We start from the raw sequence: 19181 nt of genomic DNA, 5'->3' as shown, positions 1-19181 counted from the left end.
TAACAAAACTGTACTGAAACACAACTGAAACACTGATTGAAGCAGGCAGTGGTGGGGCACTGAGGTGGAGGGGGGCGTTGCAGGAGGCGTGTATGTGACCCACTGAGGGTTTAAATCCTGGCCTGAACTGCTGCTGATGGGCTGCTGGACTGTTTTGTTTCTTCCTGTGGCTCGGCAAAATCAAGTGGTGATCTGTTGTTACTCATCTTGAAAGGGGGGGATGGAGCTGGAGGAGACGGATGGGAACTTTCTCTGTATTATTCCAGGAGAGTAAAAATATACAGGCTCTTTTCCTGTGTGCTGGCTGTTGGACAGGTGCCACCAAAAAGACTTAGCAAGTCCCTAAAATGTGTCCCTGTCTTACTGATGTTTTCCAGGAGACCGATCTAGTGAGATTATCCTTTGCCACACATCCTTGCAACTCATGCAGGAGGGTTATGCAGGGGAAAGACCACACTGTGGACAGAGAAATGCTGGGCTTTAGTAGCTGTGGTCCAGTTTGCAGAGCCAGCAGAGTCCTGGCAGCCTAAGCTCCCCATCCCACAGATCCCAGTGCTTCACCCCTACTGAGGCTGAAGGGGAGCTGATGTGGGTGCAGTGTGGGTGGGGAGGGAGCAAGGATCAGAGCTCATGGGAAGAGATCCCCCGATCTCTGCTACTGAGGCTCAGCATCGAGGATCTGCTGCTGAGACTTGCTGCATGCTGCACACCCTTGAGTAGCTACAAGAGCTGTCTTGGAAATCTCCTCCGAGGACTCTTCCTGCCCTGGCTCTGTTACAGACTGAGGTCAGTGCTGGGCTCCTGGACTCTCTGTCTCTTTCCATAAAGTGAAGATTTCTGTAATTAGGATGATTCCAAGAATTTCTATTTGCCTCATGTGCTTTTCATTATTTGTTGTTTATTTTCCTGCATGAAATTGTTAAGCTGCTCATGGCAGGAAACATTTGCATGAACAAATATTTTGCTGGTTGTGCTCCGATCAGGAAGTCACCCAGCAGGGACATTGTTTATAGTTGCTCTCACTCTCCCTTTTTAAAAACTATAGCAGAGCATAGTTACCCTGCATGGGGTACCCATCACTGGCATTTCAGTGTGAAATCTGTGATGATAACTGAGTAGCAGTTGGCTTTCTATTGAAAGTCATTGAAACATCCCACCTGTCACAGCAAATTTACACATTCATATGCTAAAAAGCTCTGAATCAGCTGGTGTTATGTTTCCTTTCTGAGCCAGATTGTTTGCCTCTTACTCTCACTGAGCAGCAGATAGGTCCTCCAGTATTTCCACTAGGGTAAATCCAAGCGGGTGAGCGAGCACTTACAAGCTGGTCCTCAGTGATTTGGTCTTTCAAATGTGACATGAAGCAGAAGTTCACCACCTGGACATGGTGTGCTATGGCAGAAGGGAAAATACTAGTGTTTCTCTGCAAACCCTGGATCCTGTGCTGATTTGAGGACTGATTGAGCCAGATGGTGAGGTATCTGTGCTCATGCAGTTCAGGTTTTCAAGAATTCCTAGGCACTGGTCCACTTGCAGTTGCAAAGCTTAATTGTCTTAGAAACATGCATCTGATTTTCAGAAGGTGTTCCTGAGTCTGGCAGGTTAAGACACTGCACCCTTCACGCCGTGCAAAAGCACCTGCCTCAGCTCCCTGCGCATCCTGAAGCGGTTGGGGTAGCTTGATGGTTGCTGCCACAATAATGCATTTTCCCCCTATGCCATGCTGATTACCTCTGGTGAGGCACCTTTCAGTGCAGCCACAGGCTGTCCAGGCTGGAGCTGGCCTCTGGCTAAGCTGGGGTATTGGCAGAGGACATCCCTGTCTGTCTGCACCCCGCAGAGTAGTCAAAACTTACTTGAGCTGGGTTTGAGCCTCCAGGGCTTTGGGAGGCTGCAATGCTTCTACCGTAACTAAACTGCTTCACAACTTTGAGCCCATCAGCCTTTCTCTTGACACTGCAGGATCAGATGCTGTCTAACACCAGGGACATTACTGCCACTCACATTGTGATGTGACCGAAGGCTGAAGTGGTCCTGTTGGGCACAGGACATTGTTGTCCTGTAATTCATCTGCTTTACTCTGAAAAACCTCAGCACAGAGAAGCCGAGAAACTGGTGTTGGAGACTGCCCAGGGCCTGTGGGTCCCCATCTCCCCAGTACGGTGTGAGTGATTTAGGTTTTTTTAACAAAACAGCTAATTCAGTATTAAGGATTTTGGCTGTAGCCACCTGATGGAGGACGGGCGCATGACATGAATGAGGACTAATTAGGCGGCGGATGTGTAATTTGTCATTATTAAAGCTGCATTTGTGCTGGCAGCTGCTGTTTGGAGGCTCGGCTGAGGCTGAAGGCGATGGTGGATCCAACAGTGCCACCTTCTGATAACGCAGCAGAAAGGTACGTGTAGGTTCAACTCCTGGCCGTGACAGACCCTGAAGATCCAAGCTGGGACACACAAGGGGAGCTTACGGGAGCTGCTCTGCCTGCTCTCATGGGACGGCAGCGTTCCTACAGTTCCCCAGGTCAGGCATTACCTCTCTTAAGTCCTGTGTCCTGCCGCATGTCAGCCTGCACATACGCTTAGTGCTAGCTTGTGAGGAAAAGTATCAGTTTTAAGCTGTTAGGTGATAAGAATAGACATACCTTTCAAATGTTTCTGTTGAAGAACTGTATCAGGAGATACTGCTGATACACAAAACCTAGTTCCACATATAAATCAGTTTATCTTGTATTGGAAAGTCACTGGATAATGCAAAACAATTAGAATGCAGATTTGAAATAGTTTTAAGTGGGAATTTTTCATCAATTTACGTGCACTGTTGAGATAAATTGGTCTGTTGGTCTAAGGCACACTGAGCAGTGGCTGATATTTCTTTGGGCTGAATTTTAGCATCAGATAAAAAGGACCAACTGAGAAATGTTTGGGCCTCAATAGATAATACAGCCTGGAAAGCATTCTTGTTGCATCCGAAGTGATGTAGGTTGGTAAACTGAGGAGAGGTTGAATGTACTGTTAGTGCTGATAGATCCTCAAAGAAGGTGTCCTCTGAGGAACTGTGAGAGTTTGGAATAAGGAGCTTCTGATGTGATGCTGGCCTGAGAAATGCTGACATGATAAGTGTTAACCTGCATTGGCTTCCATGTGTGTGAGGCCTCTGAAGAGGTGGTTGTACATACGTGCTTTTGCAAATGGATCTGCTAATCTAAAGATCCCTATGCAACCATTAGCACTTGAGAGTGTGTGTAAATTTATGACATTCCCCAAGGGATTTTGGTTCTATAAAATTAAAATACTGGCAGGCTGGGACAAATATAATCCAGGTTCCATGTGTTTCCTGGTATATAAAAAAGAAAATAAACATATTTTCTCTACACCGGCATATGAAAATTCAAGCCACTAAAACATCTCTTTTCCATTTGAAGAACAGCAATTCATTTGATACCTTAACATCAGGCTTCTGGGATGAGCAGATCTAGCACGGCGTTAGCTGGTCCTTAAGTCTATAAACAAGATGAGAACAGTAAGCAAAATAGGGAAGAGGATGAAATGGTATCTTTGTGTTGCACAGTTATCTTTCCAGACTTCTTGCAGTGACTCAAAGGATAACGCTCCCTTTCTTCCTGAGAAAGAGTCCTCTTCCTTTCAGACCTCTCTTCAGTTCCTCCCCTAACCTTCCCACTCTGTGTTAGCTTTAGACCTTGTCTGATTGCACAGTGAATTCCTTCAGTCTTGTATATTGTTTCTGATGAGTAGCAAAGTTCCTTCCATGCTGTCTGCACATAGGGAAGAAGAGAAGAAGTGATAGCAGGACTCTCCCTTTTCAGACAAAATAAGCTATTTATCCAATTATAAGCCTGAAATAAAACAGCACCCTCATCAGTTTTCTTTCATGTTGCATTTTGTTTATTTTTCCCTGACCCTCTGGTACAAGGCAGACACCCTCTGCCTTGTCCTTCTATTAACATCCATTCACAAAGGTCCCTTTCTCTGTCGTATCACCTACAAACATCTTGGCTTTGCTTACACAGTGCTACTGAGACCTGTTGTAGCCTGTCCGGTTGGTCATACCTCTGTGCTTGCCAAAAGGCTGACTTGCAAATGCATATGGCCCACGGTGCCCATCTCCATCCCACATTGATTAGATTCACACTTGCATTGCCCTCATGGAAGGAACTTTTCTTGCACATTGACAAAGTGCGTATGTTCCTTCAAAACTTCCATAAAACTCCCTGTGGTGGTTTGATACTCATCAAAAATCTGCAGATTACAATGAGGCACAGCTTGGCTGGATGATCACGGTTACCTTGAATGCCCTGCTGGCTCGCCTGTATCCCTGGATTGTCTTTCATCTTGTTTTAATTGCAAATTGCTTCAGGGTGGGTTTTATCTCCATTATCTTTGTACAGTAGGTCAAAGCACTTGACCAGAGCTCATGGGTCCTGCGGTAGTAGGACTAATAAGAACATTCTGGAGGCCTGACAATATTTAAGAGGGTCTCTTTGGATACAAAACATCACTAAAATTGTTTTCAGATCAGCAGGATTTTGCCTCTCATGTTTGCTTTTATATCATTAAGTTCTTTTGAAATATTTACTGTGTTTTGGTGTGATTAAACAAAAAGATTTTGTTTGAAGCCGTTTTTCTCTTTGAAGCATTGTGTTATTAAAGCTGCTTGTGTATAAGGCCAGACATTGCTATTGAGGAAGGCAGTGCAGAGCTCAGTTAGCCAAGCAGAGCCATTACACATTGCATCTCCACCCTGAACTGCTCTAAGGTGAGCGTGAAGCTCAGTAGCTGACTCTTGGGTCTGTGCTTTAAGAGATGGTTCATCCTTGTAGTTTAAAAAGGGTTCAGCTACATTTTTCACCAGTCTGGAAAGGAAGGCTGCAATGCCTTCCCATAACTATAGCCTTCAAAGTTTACGTAATATGAAGCAATATTAGCAAAGCCAATGTGATGTCAACACTATAATCTTGTTGGGGTTTGCATTTTCATATTTTCTGGTATTCTGATGCTAGAAAATAGGCACTTAATGACTCTGTGGGAGTATGAGGAAGACTCTGGGGCTGGGAGGGTGAAATGTTTATCCTAAGCTGAATTGCCCAAGCGCAAGGGAGTACTCTGGTCTCTACCCACTAGGCAGTGGTCTCAGAAAGACTGTCTGTCTGCAACTGGAGAGGTTGATTGCTTTTGGCTATTGAGAATCAGTCTCAATACAAGAGAACTGGTCAGTGAGAGAGCCTTGCTGGTGTGTGTGTCTCTCATGGCATCAGTGCTGTGAAAAGCTCTTAGGAAGTTATATGTCTTTGAGTATGTTTATGTGAGTCAGATATACACAATCCTTATAAATACTTATTCCATACTTGTGCAACACGTACATTTTTAGTTGAAGCAAAACATTTGTTCTTTTCACACAGAATTTTCAAGCCCTGCAGTGAAGGTGCAGATTGCTGTAATCTTTTTTGCTAAACAAGACATGTCTGCTACAGAGTAAGATGGGGTTAGAAAGTGAATACACCCTAATGTTTGCTGCACCAGCAGTTATGACCAGCCATCCGCCAAGGGCTGCCCTCCAGCTTCTCCATGGATTTGAAATTCAAATCGTTTGGATGGCCTTTACTGCTGTTATTCATCCCAAAACCTCAAAACCCCCAATCTGCATCTATCCATCTTTGAAATGATGAAGGGTGTATTGGTCTGGGAAGGGGAAAGAAATACCCTGAAATAGCCCTGAAGGGAGTTGTTACGTGCGGCGGGTAGAGCCAGGATATTTGCTGCTCACCCTCTGTCCTCAGCTCACCTCCCGTGGAGGGCTCTGAGCATCAGTGACAGGAAAGGGCAGCATGTTTTTGAAATGAGTGGCTTTTGCTGTGTTGCCATTCCTGGGCCCAGTTACTGTGGCTCATCAGATGATCTGCTATGGAGGAGCATGTTTCTCCTAAAAAGAAGTTTGTGTAGCTACAGCTGAACACACTTGCTGGCCCAAGCCAAATGCAAAAAGATATTTAAAAGCATGAGACTTATGCACTGAGATTGGGCCTAACTGTTGCTTTGGGTCTTTAAAAATTTGACCTGAGTTTCTAAGGCACTTGGGCATTATTGAAGACATTCCCTTGGAGATGTATGAATTCTATTTCTGGCCAGCTTTGTATTTAATTATCAGATGGTGGTTAGAACATATATTACCATGACCTGGAAAAAGAGAATTGCATTAAGTAGTGATGGGGGCACTGGGGCTATTTTTCTTGCTGTATGCCAGAAGGTGTTTGAATAAATAGACAGCATATTTTCTTATTGTTCTTCATCTTGATTTATTACCATTCTTGAACATTCCCCCTTTGGAGAATCCAGTTACAGTTCTTTTTCCTCCAGAGCTGTACAGGGAGAGCCAGCTTTCTATGAGTGGTCTGTAAATATATGTCAGCAGATTGAATCACTTTTTTTCTTCTATTTGTTTGCAACAGATAAGACAAAGAGAGCTTACTCTGAAACACTCAGTTTTGGAAAGAGAAGGGGAACAAATTTAGGACAAAGACCACCCAAAATATTTTCAAGTTCAAGATTCCAGTGAAAACAAATACAACAAAAATTATGTGCTTCTGATTAGTTACATGTATTAGCTGGTATTGTTCCTCTTTCCAGGCCAAATGATTTATTGTTTTCTCTCACACAATGTTAAATGTAAATTGGAGATGTGTAAAATTACATTTGACTGCAGAGCACAGTGTGTACGCAGTGGGTAAGCAAAGTTAGCCCCATATGTTCTATACATTAAGAGTACATAGTTACAGTGTTATGGCAAGAAATGCCAGCTGTTAGGTCATGATATGAATGATTTGCAGATTGAGAGCTATCAAATGTATGAATCTGTGACAACTGCATAATGAACATATTGAAAAGATTGTGACATTAGTAGACCAGCTGTAGAGTGCCCAACTGCTCAGTTTTCCTTTTTGCTGCATAATAAAAGTGAGTTATATTCCTGACTTCAGAAAGAATAGGGTCAGATCTGCAAAATAAAGGAAACTTTGCAGGGGGAGGGATTGGCACCAAAATGCAGAGTGGGACCCCCAAGTCTTCTGCACACCCTCCTGCAAACCTGAACAACCTAGGCTTTTGCAGCTTCTGCTCTTGGCTCAGGGTTGAAAGGGTGATCAATGCCAGTTCTTTTCCTTCCCACGCTGTGTGTGTTGGGAAGGGGAGAGAGGGCAGCTCGGACAACAGCTTGGCCAAGAAAAGCATTATGTTGCTTGGTTTGTGAATCCAGATTGGCCTTAGGATGTAGGGAAGTTTGCCTGTAGGAGTTAGGATGTAGCCTAGTTCATGAAAGGCTTCAGCCAGTTCCCACTGGAGTGAAAGTGGGGCTCTGCTGTGTGAAACAGACTTTCACACACTACTTGAAGCAATTTAAACAGGAAGAGGGCACATGGAAAAGTGAAATTCATTGCTCAGGATGCAGCTGTCACAGTTTAACTTCATTTTTCTCCCATATTTTAGCGCAAACCACTGTGACTACGACTGAGGCAGTCATCTTGTACCACCTATTCTTCTCTTTGTTTAACACTGAACATCAGGATTTCTTGGTCTAGTGTTATTGTGTGTGTGCATGCATACATACACATACATATGTACATGTGTGTGTACATTTGTCAGTGGTAGCTGAGCAAGTCCTGCTGTTACAGCAGTACTGCACACCTGCATTTATGCAGAACGTTTACTGATTGATGACAGTTTTCAAAACATTTCTCTTTCCCATGTATTGGATTTGTGCTGTATGTATTTATTTATTATATAATTTGTGCCTCTTCCAATTCATTCTGTCTCATGTTTTCCTTACCAGTGTCAGTTGTAGTCAATTACTTGTGTAAAAAGATTGAGAACCTAATTTATGGCATGATGACATACAGTAGATACACTGCTCCCATTAGAACCTGATGAAACCTGTCCATTTGTCTTCTCAGTGTGCCAAGTCAAGTCACACAGGGTAGACCTTTGACGAAGAAAGCGTATTTTCTTACTTAGCTCCGTTCCTAACTAGCTCAACTTCTAGAAATAACATTGGTTGGCCAATGAAAATACTTCTTTGATAGTGGTAGGAATTTAAGATAAAAAGCAGCTGGGTAAGTTTTTTTAGACGAAAGGAAACAACTTTGAACTCTGCAGACAATGTAGTTTAAACCCAAACAGATGTGGTTTAATCTTGGTTTTGATCCTCTTGTAGATTTTCTTTTAAAATGCGTGCATGTGCACAGAAATGATGACTTTCAGATGTCTTAACATAATTTGTTAAGAGTATCACCTTGGTGCGTAAATCTTCTGTGCCAAATACTTCACGTCTTTGAACATCGACTGAAAGGTACCAGAGAGAATTTATGTTGGTCTTTTGGTGCTATCCTGCAACTGCATAATACGAACGTAAAGTCTGTAAAATGAGAAACTCAGATGTGTTTTTCTGGTTCCCAATAAATCTTTTTACCGTGAGGGCCTAAAGTAACTCCAAGACGGAAAAGACAATATCAGGCTTATCCAAATTAGCAAACCCCTTTGATCTGAGCCCAGCCCTGTCTTACTTTGATAGCTATTAGTTACATCTGGCATTTTCATATGCTAATTTCCCTCTCCCTTCCCCATATATTAATAGAAGTGGAAGTAAACATATAAACAAACTTCTTTTCAATAGATAATCAACTTTTGATATAAATATGGTGGTGACACTGTCTTTCAGCATATGTTCCAATCACCATTAAACTTCAAAGCACTGTGCAATCAAGACCTGCTTCTTCCCTACAACCAAATCAGGGGATTGAATACAGGAGGGCTGGCTAGAGATGTGACTCTGCACAGATGTGAGCATCTCTTTCTCCCCATCCCCTTTCCTTACTCAAATCAGGGATGTGGGATGGAAAAAAATCAGAGCTGCAGGAGGAAAAGAACAGGAAGCAGCCAGCATCAAGAACAACCTCTTTTCTGCTTGGCAGAAGTGAAGAGCACTTAGAAAAAAATAGTGATGCTACCATAAACTGAGGTTTGAAAGCTGAAGCAAGTCCCAGTGGTAGCTGAGGAGAAACTTACAGGTATTTTTGCAGATGGGTATGTAGTTTTAACAAGTCTTATATTTAGCCTAAGGTCTCAAAAATATTTAGGCCTTTCACACACATTGAAACTAAGGAGAATTAGTCATTCAAATGTGTTTGTAGTATTTGAACCTTGCTGTGTTTTCCTTAAATCTCTGTTTCTGGGATGAAGATGTTATGTGACACTCAGCAAGGGAAGATTTTATTTTGCTTATCTTTAGGGTGGTAGGGAATATGTTGAATATGTAATGGAAATGTGTCATAAAAACAGACCAAGAAACAGACACACCCCCCCCCCCCCAGTTCATTATCTTAAAACATACAAATTTTCTGATTTCTTTTGAGGAGGTTGATTTATGATTTTAGAAGAGAATGCAAATGCTGTGCGTTTCCCATGTCTTCATCATGTTGTAGTAAGTACTTCTACAAATGACCTTTACTGCTGAGCCTGAGAGAGCTCGAGGCTTGCCTTGTGCCTGGGATGTGTTGTGCCACCCTGTTGGCAGAGCTCTGAAATTAGCCAGGCTTTTCCTGCCTTACCTCCTCTAACACACTTGCTCCAAGTGCAGGGACCTGGAGGTAAGTCTTTTTAAAGCTAGAGATAAAGCCATCACATGATTTCTTATAAGATTAAAAACATAGCTTGTAATAGAATAAATACAGCCAGATATCCTGGCTTTTTACCATGACCTAAGCAACTGTTGTTTTAGCAGATAGCAGGAAGCTGTTAGTAACCTGTTCTCAGTGCCTGGTGGAAAAAAGGGTAAAGCTGCTGTAGATCTGACTTTTGAAGCTCATCTGGACTCATATGTTATTATCTATGTTGCCAGAGGAGGCACCTGCTACTGCTCAATTTCTTTACTAATCTTCAGGGTGGGAATGTATTTTGTCAATACTTCCATTTTCTTCTTATTTATTTGTTTCTCTATAAGTAGTAAGAGTTTATGGTACATAAATGGATTTATTTTAAGCGGCCTTTTAAAATGAATCTGCTGGTCCTTTTTTACAAAGATCTTTGCCTTATTTGCTACACACGGTAGGAGTTACGAAAGGAAATACTCACCATAGAGAGCTGACAGTCCAGGCAACCAAATGGCACCAATTGCCTTCTGTGCATAGACATGAAAACACTTGGTGCATGGGATCTGGTGAAGAAAGCACTCCAGAGTCACTGAACAAGCTGGTACTATAGCTGTACTTTGTAAAGCATGGCCCTGTTTTGTGTGTGTGAGGCTGCCAACTACCCTTGAATCAGCAAGAGCTGGGTCTTGAAAAGGATATGGCTCTGTGCCTTGTGTGCGTGAAAAGCATTGTGTTTAATAATCCTGTGTAGATCTAGTCATCCTTTTTACTTTCTGTACCTGCAAATATGAGAGCAGATGTGCAAAGCGCTGAAGATGTGTTGGGCTTTCTGACTTCCTGCTTATAGTCTGTTCATCCTGCGCAGCAGCAGTGTGTTGCGTTACGTACTTTTCACAGCATCTTCCTGAAGTGCCAAAACCCCAGTGAGTATCGTGCATCCCAAGTGGCAGCATCACACACCTGAGAGGCTACAGAGCTGTTGTGTGGGCCCCTCTGCTTGTGCTTTCATTTGAGCTCCATCACTCCACAAGCAGCACAGAACTGAAATGTTATTTTGGCATCCCCATGAAGGGCTGATTGACAGGCAGGTGGAAAAGGAGGCAGTAATGAATGGCAAGAGCAGTCATTTGCACAGATGACTACAGAAAACCCGTAATCAATTAATAATTTGCATGTTCAGAATAAAGATGAGTTGAGGAGTAAATTATTAGCTGCAGTCTAATAGCTCCAGCTAGATGATAGCAGATAATTTGCTATGCTTACATTAGCAAATAACTGAGGTAGTCAGCATACATCAAAATCCAAAACTGTTGCAGTGGAATCTGAAATGTACCTATTCAGCTTGAATAAACCTTCTCTATCGGTGTGCCTTTTAAAGAAAAAGATCTTTTCCATTAAAGAAAGTTTTTTGCCCACTATTTATCTTTTACAAAAGGTTCTTGTATTTGAGAAGAAGGAAAAGCCAGAACCCATCAGACATCCTCCCTCTTCTCTGCTCCCCCAAAAGGCAAAATAAAAACCTATAGTATTTGAATTTTGATAACCGCTCCCTGGAATTTTCCTAATGAGTTCTTTAAACCTCCTGTTATGTGTTTCATACATATATATGGTAAGGTGCCACTACACTTGACAGTTGCATCTGTAAAACATCCTGCCATGCCTGTCTTAAAAGTCTGGAATAAATCTTGAGTGGACATCAGTGAGACCATGCCTAGACCTTTCATTTTATTGGAGGTGGCCAAGTTCTGCAGCAACTGTTATCTAGTAGCACGAATACAACCAGTGGGGGTTTTCTATTAAAAGCTGTGTATAAATTGCAGGAGGTGTAATTTTATGGCAAGTGTGAAAAGTCAATGAATATATTTTAGGTGAGTAAGGAACAGGATTTTGAATAATGGATTTTCTTTTCCCATTTTTTTTTACATTTTCAGGGTGATTTCCCTTATTCTCCTGGTTTGGGGTAACTTAGTTTTGTGAGGCACACTGTAAAAGCATAAAAATTGGGATTTATGAAGTAATCTGAAGCATTTAACTATTAAGCAGCTGCTGACTCTATATGGCAACATTAAGTACATGAAGGAAGCCGCTTGGTCAGTGTTCTAAATGACATGCTTATGACTTGTAATTTATGCATCACATCCACTTAAAATTGGTGCTTTAAAGCTTGTCTCCTTGTATGCAGGCAGCACCTACCTTCTGCATTGGGTTCTTCAGTTTTTTAATTGTTACCCAATGTTATGATAGTGATACTCAGAGATGCTGGAATGGTTTGAGCAGCCAGATGGTGAGATTGGTGAATAAAATCCTGGGACTGGGATGCAATCATCCAGTGCTTTTCTGATAACAAGTATTTATCCTGCAATGCTTTGCTTTTAATTCAGCTGTTCCTTGCCAGCTAATCAGAGACAGCAGTAGACATCCTCTCTGCTATAATGGGCATCAGGAATTGCATTTCATGGGTGAATGTTTCTCTAGCAGAACTTTCCAGTCTCTGCCATGCCCTCAAGGAGCTTTGCTGCTGCAATATGTGGCCCAGACATCATGTTGTAGTCGCCTTAGGATAATTCTTGGCTGCATTGAGAGCTGAGCTTGCCATTACTCTTCATAACTGGTTAAAAAGTGTGTGTGTGTGTATATATACACACACACATATATAAGTGTGTATATATATATGCATCCTCATTTTCAGATGGATGATTATGTTACTGAGCCAGAAGTCCAGATTCATCCTTTTCCTACTTTTAATCATTCTGAAAGACATGAGCTTTAGTCCTCCTCATCCGTCATTTGCAGACTTCTTTCTCTTAGAAATGCTTTCTAGACTGTATTGGCATGGGTAGACTTGCTGCAACCTTGGAGATGCAAGCCATAGCAGGCCTGCTTATTTTTAAAGGTAGGTAGCTGCCCTTTGTGTGTAAATGTTGAGGGAAGTTCTGTAATTTTATGGAATTGTTCTTGATTTGTATCACTGTTAGCTAAACCAGCAAGCTCGCCGTCTCACATCACCTTGTCTTCTTGTTGTGTGCTGGTTCACATTGCCTTGCATGACACATTTGGCCTGGGCATCATTCCTGCTGCTGGCTGATAGCACAGAGCACCTGGAAAACCGTCTCGCCAGGATCTTTGCAATCTCCACCATCCCTGGGTGACACAATGCTGGCACTGTGGGCTGCAGTCTCCTGCTGGGCTTCCCCAGCTTGAGGTGCTCAATGAATGGGCCCTGCAGGGGCTCGGCTGGGCCGGTGTCTGTTCCTGGAAACCTGGCTTGCTCCAGTGGATAGCTGCAGTGGGGCTGGAGGACTTGTGTGTGTCCAGTGCAGCTGTGCTATTGGTAAAATGGGAGAGGAAGAGCAGTGTTACAGAAACAGTATTTCCTGTGCTTAGGAGTCAGCTTGCAGCTGCAGGGATTTGTAAATTTAAAGGCCTTTGATGATGATGGTGTTAGATTGAGTTAGAGAGCAAGTCTGAGATGCCTGCTTGGTAATGGCCATGTGTTTGCATGCTTCTTTGTGGTGCATTTTATGCTGTGTATGAGATGTTGTTTCTCTCTTATTTCCTACTTGTTGGTAAAAATATTTTTTGACAGGAAGCTATAAAAGAGGTTCAGGATGTACAATTGGTTTTAGCTCAGGTTTTTCTTATGATTCAGACAAGTTTGGAAGTAAAGTAAGATTTTAATAAGCTTCTAAGCGACTTAGGAGACTAAATGGTGTTCTGATAGTCACTGCATCTCGTTTTAGGGTGCTGCTTGTGCCACGTACTCCCACTGCAATCAGCAGAGCAGTCACTGTGAAACTATCTTCTTCATGAGTGCTGTCACAGTGTATATGTGCAAGATACATTTCCCTGCTCTCTGATATTTAGTATTTAATGGTTTATTATCTTACCAGATTGACAAGAATGTCATACTCTGGAAAGGTTTGTTCCAGATGTTAAAGCAATGAAGTTTTATTGTTTTACTTTTAGTGATAACATTTGACACGATTTTATGTTGTGCTAAGGAATGCCAAGGAATTACTTGCTGCCATGGTGATAATATTTGTGAAAATGCTAATAATATTATAAATAATCCAATAGGCTTCATGATGTTTCTTTCTCTCTATGGAAACTATGGGATTTTTTTCCTATACTCAAATTTGTTTTTCTAGAAATATGTAGTCAAAATTGTTTGTAGTTACACTGCTATGGGTCCTAGTTGATGTTTTAAATAGCAGATGTTCCAACACACCTCTGGAGGTACAGGTGTAAACCCACTTACCACCTTTGCATGAACACAGTTGTTTCTAGGGCAACAACACAGATCCATTTTGCTGTTGGAAACTTTGAACACATGACATACTTTGGATGTAAATGTGCTTAGTGACAAAGATCTGGAGTCTCTTAGTCCACAACTGTCCCCTAGGGACAATGCTAGTATTCCATTTTGGAGGGACATGAGGAGTAAGTGTAGAGAGGGTGCACTCATTTCTCTGCACTAGGAGGGCCACACAGCTCAGGACCCAGAGTTAACTCAAAACCAGTAAAAGGTAGGGTTAAATATCCAGAGATTTGAGATGCAGCCCTACAGCACTGGGCTCAGTTTCTGGTCTCCCAGCCTTGTGACATAACCGCTGGAAACAGTGCTGCCTGACTGTGGGGAAGTTAATTCAATTGGTTACAGTCAACATGTTTTTTAAAAGCAGCAAAAGGTTAAATAATAAAGTGTTGGGAGACCATCAAAGTGGATTTTAGGGGAAACAGAGGAGTCTAAATGCAATGGGGTGAGAGTCACTGAGGACTCAAAAACAGAGCGAAGGCTTCTCACAGGAGCCCTGCCTCACAGCCAGCTGCTATGTGGCAACAGTCACTTAGCGTGAAGGAACATCAAATCATGTTCATTAGGCTGGAGCATGAACTCAGGCACTCTTCCACTTGCTTGTCCTGTGATTAGTGAGTGTAATTAGAAAGTCTGTGCTCACTGGAAGGAAACCGCTTTGGCCTGTGCTCTGGTATGGATTAAACGGCAAACCAAAACATCATCATGTTTTGACTAATTGCTGTTGAAACTTTTCAGCAAAATGTCAAAACTTGAAGCGAGGCCACATCTGAAAATGAAAGTACAGTAAGTACATGGCTGGTATTTAAAAAAACATCAAATTGGATGGATAGATCTAAGGGAAAATAAATTGCCTGGGTTCCATCAAATGAAATTCAAGTTCCATATATTTAAAGACATGTGGACTGTATTTGGAAACATCCTATACAAAGGCCTCACAGCAAAAATGGAAAAGATGTGGCTGCAGATAAGCAGTCATGTTGAGAATAGAGCGTAGATCATGGATCAAGCATGAAGAAGGAAAACTAAAGGCAGGATCAAGTGTTTGATATACTTTAGTAGGTTTCAGAGAACTTGTGGAGTATTTCTTCCCAAACTTGGTGAAGGAATGGTTCCTGTCAGCCTCCATGGACTTTAATTCAGGACTACACTGGAGATTTATGGGAGAGGTGGTTGTAATTCTCAGATTCTGCTAATTCAGAGATTCCAGAGCTGACTGTCAGCAAAAGATACCTGGGCAACATTTTCTGGTTGCAGTAGTGAGTCAGGCAGTTAAAAGTCTTGAGTTTTGATTGCCAGCTGGAGTGGAGACACGATACTTCCTCTTACTGGTCTGCGTAGATGGTATATGGTGGTACATACCCTAAACCAAAGCTCTGATTTTGGTTGGTCTCTCTGCAGATCAGGCTTTCAAAAGCTAATCAGGACCCTACAAATGAAGGCAGAAACATAGTGGTTTTGAAAATATATACCCTACTTGGGTACTAGGTGGGTACCAGAGTTTATCGTGGGCAGTTGTATTGTACCTTATTAAAGACTAGTGAAACAGCCTTAAGTATAACCAACAGTTTAATGTGAAACAATTGGAGGGAATTGTGATTGACTGTCTGCTGGAGACAGGGAAGGGCATTTCAAATGGTCTTTTCTGCTGAAGGCTGGTCTCTGGGGATGCTCTCTGTTAGCCCTTTGTTCACAGTCCTCTTCTCCAATATCTCCCATGACGGCTGGTATTTTTCATTCCTCTGCTTTACACCTGTTTTGTGTTAACAACCAGCAAAAGCTGAAGCGTGACAAAGAGAATTTGTCATATTATTGTGGCTCTGACACAGCTGGGGTAGGATGCTGATCAATCATGTACGGGTGGCTGGCTCATCAGGTAGCACAGTCCATGCACACAGATCTTGTTGCTGAAAGCAAGTCAAAATCATCATTGATTTGCAGGTGGATTAAGGGATGTAATAGCATTGCCTTGCTGAAAGCTAGAATGTGGTCCATTAGCAAATGTGGTTGGATGGTTTCAGTGGGCTTTTTTCAATGTCTCTGTTCCTTTTGTTTTTATAACTTGAGGAAGGGAAGAACATTTTGGGTACCACTTGGGACTTTCACTTAGATTTAGGTCAGGAAGTAGGCACTGTTGTAAAACAAGGTTGCACTGGTCACAGTATTTCCAAAGGAGGATATTCCCAAACAAACAGAAACGGTTCCTGCTGCTTGTTTCGTCCTTAAAAAGCATATTTTCTTAAAGACTTCATCCAGTACTACCCATCAGATAAGAGCTGACCCTGCTCATGCTGATATTGTCTGCAAATTACATCATTTTAATAATACTGTATACAGTACTTGTGTTTCTCACAAATGAACTGTTGTCACTGGATGACTGAAAAGCAAATAGGAAATGTAAGGGAAGGACTCAGTGCCAGTTTAGCTTTATTTATAAGTCAGCAGGATTTCCATCTGATGTGAATTACATCCTACGCTTTATATGTCTTTGTTCTAAACTAGCAGCACTAAAAAAGTTTGGTTTTGGCAGATTCTTATCTTATTTTTGTCCGTGTGCATTGTAGTTTTCCATTTAATGAAGGAAACCTAGAAGGATTTAAAGAAAATTGTTTAAAAGGGAATAAATAATGTTCGTGAGTTGCCTTCTGTCCTGCAGAGGACAGATCCTGCAAATGCCAAAATTCCAGGCCAGCTCTCAGAAGTAACGTATGAGCATCACAGCCTGCTTTGCAAATCAGTTCTGCAGGAACTGAAAATGGGAGCAACAAGAATGGGAACTGCTGTAGTAAGGGACAGAACAGGTATTTGGAGGTTTTTGCTTCAGAAGCAGTGGTGTGCATTGGGCTGTGCTGCTGAATTTGAGTCACAGCTGAGCATTTGTTGCACTGTTTAAATTACATCAGTGGCACTTACCAAGTTTTAGTGTTTTTACCCATCTACCCGAACACTTGTACTTTGAAAGTGATAGACTTCTGAAACCTTTTTGTTGCCATCTGTGTTCAAGTCCTACATATTCTTCCTGGTACAAATCAGAAAGAGTACTTCAAATCTTAACCACTTTATCATGTTCAGAATACAGAATATCAGCAACTGATTCCGAGCTGGGAAAAAACTTGAAATGTTAATAACTGTCACAGAATACAAGGGTCACAATGCCTTATAGAGAGCTGAAACCCCAGTGCTGTGACCCCTGTAGCTGCATGCCAAGCTCCTTGGGTACACTGAGTTTCTGTGAGCCGCTCCCCAAAAGGAGAGGTGCTGGGTAGTGGATCCCCAGGTCTGCTTGGCATGGGGATGTGCTCAGCTGGTGGGCACAATGAGATAATTGCCTGCAGGTGCTGAGGCTCACAGCTGCAGGGGATGATTAGGAGCTGGCCCAGCCACCACTGGTGCTTTCTGGAGCTGTATGGTTGCAGTGTGAGCTGCTTGGGGGTTTCTTTGTCCTGTTGGAGGGTGCTGTAAAAGTGTAATGCTTATTTCTGCCTCCAGTATGGCAGGGTTATTTTCTTCCTGGATGCTGCCCATGTTCTTGTCCGTGTGGCTAGGTGAGTACAAGGCTTTTGTGTGTGGTGGGTGCTGTGTGTGCAGGCTGCTTTGGGGTTTATAGGTGCTAGTGTGAGAGTGACTGTGGCTTTGTTTTAAGATGAAAAAGGCCTCAGATGGCTTCAAGTGTTAATTCTACTGTAAGCCTAGCTTTGACTTCAGTTGTGCAGAATATATTCTTACAGATCTGGGAGAGATAAGCTTACTAATTAATGTTTAAGTACCCACCTCCACGAGTACTCTGAAATTGCTCTTTCAGCACAGGCTGAGTAATTCCAGGATTCAGTATCTGAAGGCCTTCCAGCTCTATTAGTAATAATACTAACAGGGGCTCTTTCCTTTCTTTGACAGGTAATTAAAGGTGAAATTTCTGAGATTAGAGTTGAGAATCTCTTATTAGTGCAGCCTGAAATCTGACTGTTCTTGGTCTTAAGCTGGTGCAGGTTTTTTTTTGGGGGGGAAATACCTTTTCTATTCAGTGGAAACTACTGTTTTTCTCTGGGGAAAATGGGAATAATTTTCTTTTTGTGCTGAACTGATCTGGAGTGTTTGAGCCCTAAACACAATCAGAAAGCATTTAACATCTAATCTCTATAAAAACATAATTATCAGCTTTAGAGTAGTATTTCATGCTACCCAGGTGGATGGTGATGTAAACGGAAAGGACTGGTCCAGAAGAATGGGGGATTTATTTAAAACGGTTTTAGATTTAGCACTATTAAATATGGCTCTCTGTCCCACTGCAGTGCTCGGGGGTGCTCACAGCTGGCTCGTTTGGAGGCAGTGCGGACAAGAAGGGCTTGTGTTCACTCTTTAATGATTTCTCACCAGAGATGTGGACCCTGGAGAACTGGAGAGGAGCTGTAACTTGCTGTGATTTTTCTGGAAAATCAAATAGTGTGGCTGTAGGGAAGTACTGAATAGTGTGGCTGTAGGGAGGTACTGAATAGTTTGTTTTGGACCAAAAGGTTTTCTCATCCTGTCCCAGCCCATCTCATCCTGTGGTGTCTTATCTCCCAAACAGCCCGTCTCCCTCCAATCCTTCTGGCCCCATGCAACACAATTAGTTGATATCAAATCTGCAGGCTTCTCTTATCTCTTGCTGTGTCCCCTTCTCTCCCTCCATCCTCTTGCCACGCTTTTTCCACACCGCTGCAGAAGACCCTGCCAAGGGAGGGAGCCGTAATCCCTCTGAGTGGTGGGTCTGGAGGCAAAGGACCCTGAGGCTCTTACTTCTTGGGGACAAGTCTTGATCAATGTTATTGCAGTTGGTTAAGGAAACAGGTCAGGTCTCGGTTCATGGGTTTGGAATTGTGTTTGCAAGGAGCAGTATTTGGGTATATTGTCTGTTACAATTACTGGTGTCATCTGGACAGATGATCTTAGGTGTGACCTTGAACTTTAGCCCGTTGGGAGGGAGCAGAATTCAGTGAAAAATGATGCACTTGGAGGCAGTGCTTGGATTTAAGACCAAAGGGGTTATGGAAGTGCAAGTATTTAACTGGAGTTTCTTCTGTAGAAGAGGGAGGCAGAATGATAGAAGTGTGGACCACAGACTTTGTTATTTTCCTGAAGTGTAAGGGAATACAGGTTGTCATTATCACTTGTCAATCCTGAGTTGATAAGGCTTGGAAAAAATGTTACTAGCTAAAATGCATCTCTTTA

The 19181-nt window shown here is 42.4% G+C and overlaps 1 long non-coding RNA gene across 8 annotated transcripts in view; it reads left to right on the top strand.

Annotated features, from left to right (window-relative positions):
- Positions 1–8275: 8275 nt before the first annotated feature.
- Positions 8276–19181, top strand: part of LOC133270505 (uncharacterized) — a 120285-nt gene continuing 109379 nt past the window's right edge. For 5 of the 8 annotated variants that reach the window (XR_009743808.1, XR_009743810.1, XR_009743809.1 and 2 more), the window contains exons 1-3: positions 9074–9655; positions 12452–12551; positions 17463–17518. This is a non-coding gene — a long non-coding RNA (uncharacterized LOC133270505). Of the gene's footprint in view, positions 9028–9073; positions 9656–12451; positions 12552–17462; positions 17519–19181 lie in introns of those variants that run through there. The other 3 variants (XR_009743804.1, XR_009743806.1, XR_009743807.1) reach the window with 3 other exon arrangements.

Source organism: Pezoporus flaviventris, unplaced genomic scaffold (genome assembly GCF_033815535.1).
Source record: "Pezoporus flaviventris isolate CSIRO_AGI_PZ_B2104156 unplaced genomic scaffold, CSIRO_AGI_Pfla_v1 ptg000021l, whole genome shotgun sequence".
In the NCBI taxonomy this organism is placed as follows: Eukaryota; Metazoa; Chordata; class Aves; order Psittaciformes; family Psittacidae; genus Pezoporus; species Pezoporus flaviventris.
The sequence above is the reverse complement of the archived record's forward strand: the minus strand, read 5'-3'. Positions and strand labels throughout refer to the sequence as shown.